The sequence below is a fragment of the Arachis hypogaea genome, chromosome 13 (assembly GCF_003086295.3).
Source record: "Arachis hypogaea cultivar Tifrunner chromosome 13, arahy.Tifrunner.gnm2.J5K5, whole genome shotgun sequence".
Taxonomy (NCBI): Eukaryota; Viridiplantae; Streptophyta; class Magnoliopsida; order Fabales; family Fabaceae; genus Arachis; species Arachis hypogaea.
The window spans coordinates 121887586-121894047 of NC_092048.1; the positions used below are offsets into that span (position 1 = coordinate 121887586).

A 6462-nucleotide genomic window follows, 5' to 3' on the forward strand; every position below is an offset into this window, starting at 1 on the left:
TATATTTCTTAGCAGCATGATTGGAACTCCCTCTTTTAGAACTAACTTATGTGGTGGAAGACCAGAACAATTTATTCCATTTAAAATTTCAAGAGACAAAGCCTCCAATTCACATTCTATATTACCTTCTTTAACACATAGAATCAGAACTCAAGTAAACTCTTTTTTGGGCAAGTAACATTGACATCATATGATCGTTAACCTCTGCCACAACATCCAATGTAGGAGTGGTGCACGAAATTGTGATGTCCAGGCTCGAACAATCCCTGGCAACGTGAGCAACTTGGTACGCGTAATCGTGATTACACTTTAATTATGTAAAATTCATGGCTCTTTCTTCCCCTGGCAATGGCGCCAAGAACATGGTGCCAATACCATGGTTCACAACTTCGATACAACTAACCAGCAAGTGCACTGGGTCGTCCAAGTAATACCTTACGTGAGTAAGGGTCGAATCCCACGGAGATTGTTGGTATGAAGCAAGCTATGGTCACCTTGCAAATCTCAGTCAAGCAGATATAAATTGATAATGATGTTTTCGAATAATAACTAATAGAATAGGGATAGAAATACTTATGTAATTCATTGGTGATAATTTCAGATAAGCGAATGGAGATGCTTTCGTTCCTCTGAACCTCTGCTTTCCTGCTATCTTCATCCAATCAGTCTTACTCCTTTCCATGGCTGGCTTTATGCAAGGGCATCACCGTTGTTAGTGGCTACATCCCCTCCTCTCAGTGAAAAATATGCTCACATGCTCTGTCACAGCACGACTAATCATCTGTCGGTTCTCGATCATGCTGGAATAGGATTCACCCTCCTTTTGCGTCTGTCACTAACGCCCAGCACTCGCGAGTTTGAAGCTCGTCACAGTCATTCAATCATTGAATCCTACTCGAAATACCACAGACAAGGTTTAGACTTTCCGGATTCTCTTGAATGCCGCCATCATTCTAGCTTACGCCACGAAGATTCTGGTTAGGAGATCTAAGAGATATTCATTCTAGCTTATTTCATATAGAACGAAAGTGTTTGTCAGGCACGTGTTCATAGGGGAGAATGGTGATGAGCGTCACACATAATCATCACCTTCATCACGTTCTTGGGTGCGAATGGATATCTTAGAAGCGAAATAAGATGAATTGAATAGAAAACAGTAGTACTTTGCATTAATCTTTGAGGAACAGCAGAGCTCCACACCTTAATCTATGGAGTGTAGAAACTCTACCGTTGAAAATACATAAGTGAAAGGTCCAGGCATGGCCGAGATGGCCAGCCCCCTAAAACGTGATCAATAGTCTCCTAAGATGAACAATGGATTAAAACTGAGACCAAAGATGTCTAATACAATAGTAAAAGGTCCTATTTATAATAAACTAGTCACTAGGGTTTACATGAGTAAGTAATTGATGCATAAATCCACTTCCGGGGCCCACTTGGTGTGTGTTTGGACTGAGCTTTAGCTTTCCACGTGCAGAGGCCATTTGTGGAGTTGAACGCCAGGTTTTGATCCATTTCTGGCGTTCAACTCTGGTTTTGGATCCTTTTCTGGCGCTGGATGCCAGATTTGGGCAGGAAGCTGGTGTTGAACGCCAGTTTACGTCATTTATTCTTGGCCAAAGTATGAACTATTATATATTTCTGGAAAGCCCTGGATGTCTACTTTCCAACGCAATTGGAAGCGCGCCATTTCGAGTTCTGTAGCTCCAGAAAATTCACTTTGAGTGCAGGGAGGTCAGAATCCAACAGCATCAGCAGTCCTTTTTCAACCTCTGAATCTGATTTCTGCTCAAGTCCCTCAATTTCAGCCAGAAAATACCTGAAATCACAGAAAAACACACAAACTCATGGTAAAGTCCAGAAATGTGAATTTAACATAAAAACTAATGAAAACATCCCTAAAAGTAACTAGATCCTACTAAAAACATACTAAAAACAATGTCAAAAAGCGTATAAATTATCCGCTCATCACAACACCAAACTTAAATTGTTGCTTGTCCCCAAGAAACTGAAAATCAAATAGGATAAAAAGAAGAGAATATACTATAAATTCCAAACTATCAATGAAACAGAGCTTCAATCATATGAGCGGGACTTATAGCTTTTTGCCTCTTGAATAGTTTTGGCATCTCACTTTATCCATTAAAGTTCAGAATGATTGGCATCTATAGGAACTCAGAGTTCAGATAGTGTTATTGATTCTCCTAGTTCAGTATGATGATTCTTGAACACAGCTATTTTATGAGTCTTGGCCGTGGCCCTAAGCACTTTGTTTTCCAGTATTACCACCGGATACATAAATGCCACAGACACATAATTGGGTGAACCTTTTCAGATTGTGACTCAGCTTTGCTGGAGTCCCCAATTAGAGGTGTCCAGGGTTCTTAAGCATACTCTTTTTTTGCTTTGGACCTTGACTTTAATCGCTCAGTCTCAAGTTTTCACTTGACACCTACACGCCACAAGCACATGGTTAGGGACAGCTTGGTTTAGCCGCTTAGACCAGGATTTTATTCCTTTAGGTCCTCCTATCCACTGATGCTCAAAGCCTTGGGATCCTTTTTATTTGCCCTTGCCTTTTGGTTTTAAGGGTTATTGGCTTTTTGCTCTTGCCTCTTGGTTTTAAGAGCTTTTGGCTTTTTTTGCTTGCTTTTTCTTTTTCTTTCTATTTTTCTTTTCGCCTATTATTTTTTTTTTCTGCAAGCTTTGTTCTTTGCTGCTTTTTCTTGCTTCAAGAATCATTTTTATGATTTTTCAGATTATCAAATAACATGTCTCCTAGTCATCATTCTTTCAAGAGCCAACATATTTAACATTCTTAAACAACAACTTCAAAAGACATATGCACTGTTCAAGCATACATTCAAAAAATAAGAAGCATTGCCACCACATCAATATAATTAAACTAAGTTCAAGGATAAATTCAAAACTCATGTACTTCTTGTTCTTTTGAATTAAAACAGTTTTTATTTAAGAGAGGTGATGGATTCATAGGACATTCATATCTTTAAGACATAGTTACTAACTACTAATGATCATGTAATGAAGACACAAACATAGATAAGCATATAACATAGAAAATGAAAAACAGAAGAATTAAGAGCAAGGAATGAATCCACCTTAGTGATGGTGGCGTTTCCTCCTTGAGGAACCAATGATGTCCTTGAGCTCTTCTATGTCTCTTCCTTGTCTTTGTTGCTCCTCCTTCATTGCTTTTAGATCTTCTCTGATTTCATGAAGGATGATGGAGTGCTCTTGATGTTCCACCCTTAGTTGCTTCCAATAATTGCGTGGAAGAAAATGTATCCCCTGAGGTATCTCAGGGATCTCTTGATTTGCAGTCAAATGTTCTACCACTGAGCTATAGACCCTTGATGGAAGCTTTTGTCTTCCCTTTCCTCTTTCTAGAGGTTTCTCTGGCCTTAGGTGCCATCAATGGTTATGGAAAAAACAAAAAAGCTATGCTTTTACCACACCAAACTTAGAATGTTGCTCGCCCTCAAGCAAAAGAAGAAAGAATAGAAGAATAAGAAGAAGATATGGAGGAGATGGATGGGAGTGTGCATTCGGCCATATGGGTGGGATTGGGTGGGAGAGAGATGTTGAATTTTGAAGGTAGTGGGTGTATAGATGTGAGTGGTAAATGGAAAACAGAAGGGATGATCATGAATGGAAAGAGAGATGATGAGGTAGGTGGGGATCCTGTGGGGTCCACAGATCCTGAGATGATCCTGTGGGATCCACAGATCCTGAGATGTCAAGGCATTTACATTCCTGCACCAATTTAGGCATGTAAAATGCCCTTGCACACAACTCTAGGCGTTCAGCGCCAGGTTGGTGCCCATTTTGGGCGTTCAACGCCCATTTGCTGCCATTTCTAGCGTTGAACGCCAGAACCATGCTTGTTCTGGGCGTTCAGCGCCAGGATGCTGCCCATTCTGGGCGTTCAGCGCCAGAACCATGCTCTGTTCTGGCGTTTGAACGCCAGACAGATGCTCCTCCAGGGTGTGATTTTTCTTCTGCTGTTTTTGATTCCGTTTTCAATTTTTATATTTATTTTGTGACTTCACATGATCATGAACCTATAAAGACATATAACTAAGAAAAATATAGTTAGATAAATAAAAATTGGGTTGCCTCCCAACAAGCGCTTCTTTAATGTCAATAGCTTGACAGTGGGCTCTCATGGAGCCTCACAGATGTTCAGAGCATTGTTGAGACTCTCCAACACCAAACTTAGAGTTTGGATATGAGAGTTCAACACCAAACTTAGAGTTTGGTTGTGGCCTCCCAACACCAAACTTAGAGTTTGACTGTGGGGGCTTTGGTTGACTCTGCTTTGAGAGAAGCTTTTCATGCTTCCTCTCCATGGTTGCAGAGAGAGATCCTTGAGTTTTAAACACAAGGGAGTCCTCATTCATTTGGAGGACTAATTCTCCTCTGTCAACATCAATCACAGCTCTTGCTGTGGCCAGGAAAGGTCTTCCTAGGATAATAGATTCATCCTCTTCCTTTCCAGTATCCAGGACTATGAAATCAGCAGGGATGTAAAGGCCCTCAACCTTTACTAACACGTCCTCTACTTGTCCATAAGCCTATTTTCTTGAATTGTCTGCCATCTCTAATGAGATTTTAGCAGCTTGCACCCCATAGATTCCCAGTTTCTCTATTACAGAGAGGGGCATGAGGTTTATTCCTGAACCAAGGTCACACAGAGCTTTAAAGATCATGGTGCCTATGGTATAGGGTATTATGAACTTTCCAGGATCCTGTCTCTTCTGAGGCAATGTCAGTTGATCCAGATCACTTAGTTCATTGATGAATAAGGGAGGTTCAACTTCCCAAGTATCAATGCCAAATAATTTGGCATTCAGCTTCATGATTGCACCAAGAAACTTGGTAGTTTGCTCTTCAGTAACATCCTCATTCTCTTCAGAAGAGGAATACTCATCAGAGCTCATGAAGGGCATAAGGAGGTTCAATGGAATCTCTATGGTCTCTAGATGAGCCTCAGAGTCCTTTGGTTCCTCAGAGGGAAGCTCCTTATTGACCACTGGACGTCCCAGGAGGTCTTCCTCCTTGGGATTCACGTCCTCTCCTTCCCTTACAGGTTCGGCCATGGTGCTTATGTCAATGGCCTTGCACTTTCCTTTTGGATTCTCTTCTGTATTGCTTGGGAGAGTACTAGGAGGGATTTCAGTGATCCTTTTACTCAGCTGGCCCACTTGTGCTTCCAGATTTCTAATGGAAGACCTTGTTTCATTCATGAAACTTACAGTGGCCTTAGATAGATCAGAGACTAAGTTTGTTAAATTAGAAGTATTTTGTTCAGAGTTCTCTGTCTGTTGCTGAGTGGATGATGGAAAAGGTTTATTATTGTTAAACCTGTTTCTTCCACCATTATTAAAGCCTTGTTGAGGCTTTTGATCCTTCCATGAGAAATTTGGATGATTTCTCCATGATGAGTTATAGGTGTTTCCATAAGGTTCACCTAAGTAATTCACCTCTGCTATTACAGGGTTCTCAGGATCATAAGCTTCTTCTTCATAAGAAGCCTCTTGAGTACTGTTGGATGCAGCTTGCATTCCATGCAGACTCTGAGAGATCATATTGACTTGCTGAGTCAATATTTTATTCTGAGCCAATATGGCATTCAGAGTATCAACTTCAAGAACTCCCTTCTTCATAGGCGTCCCATTATTCACAGGATTCCTCTCAGAAGTGTACATGAACTGGTTATTAGCAACCATGTCAATGAGTTCTTGAGCTTCTGCAGGCGTTTTCTTTAGGTGAATGGATCCACCTGCAGAAGTGTCCAGTGACATCTTTGATAGCTCAGATAAACCATCATAGAATATATCCAGGATGGTCCATTCTGAAAGCATGTCAGAAGGACACTTTTTGGTCAACTGTTTGTATCTTTCCCAAGCTTCATAGAGGGATTCACCTTCTTTTTGTTTGAAAGTTTGAACATCCACTCTAAGCTTGCTCAGCTTTTGAGGAGGAAAGAACTTGGCTAAGAAAGCCGTGACCAGCTTATCCCAAGAGTTCAGGCTGTCTCTGGGTTGAGAGTCCAACTAGATTCTAGCTCTGTCTCTTACAGCAAAAGGGAAAAGCATGAGCCTGTAGACTTCAGGATCTACTCCATTAGTCTTAACAGTATCACATATCTGCAAGAATTCAGTTAAGAACTGAAAAGGATCTTCAGATGGAAGTCTATGAACCTTGCAGTTCTGCTGCATCAGAGAAACTAATTGAGGTTTCAGCTCAAAGTTGTTTGCTCCAATGGCAGGAATGGAGATGCTTCTTCCATGTAAATTGGAATTAGGTGCAGTAAAGTCACCAAGCATTCTCCTTGCATTATTATTATTTTCGGCTGCCATCTCCTCTTCCTGTTCGAAAATTTCTGAAAGGTTATCTCTGGATTGTTGTATTTTAGCTTCTCTTAGTTTCCTTTTTAGG

The 6462-nt window shown here is 40.8% G+C and overlaps 1 non-coding gene across 1 annotated transcript; it reads left to right on the forward strand.

Moving 5' to 3' along the window:
• The first annotated feature begins 5879 nt into the window (after positions 1-5879).
• On the forward strand, positions 5880-5987 carry LOC112738739 (small nucleolar RNA R71). The gene has a single exon (XR_003169682.1). It is a non-coding gene; the product is annotated as a small nucleolar RNA R71 (small nucleolar RNA).
• The last annotated feature ends 475 nt before the right edge of the window (positions 5988-6462 follow it).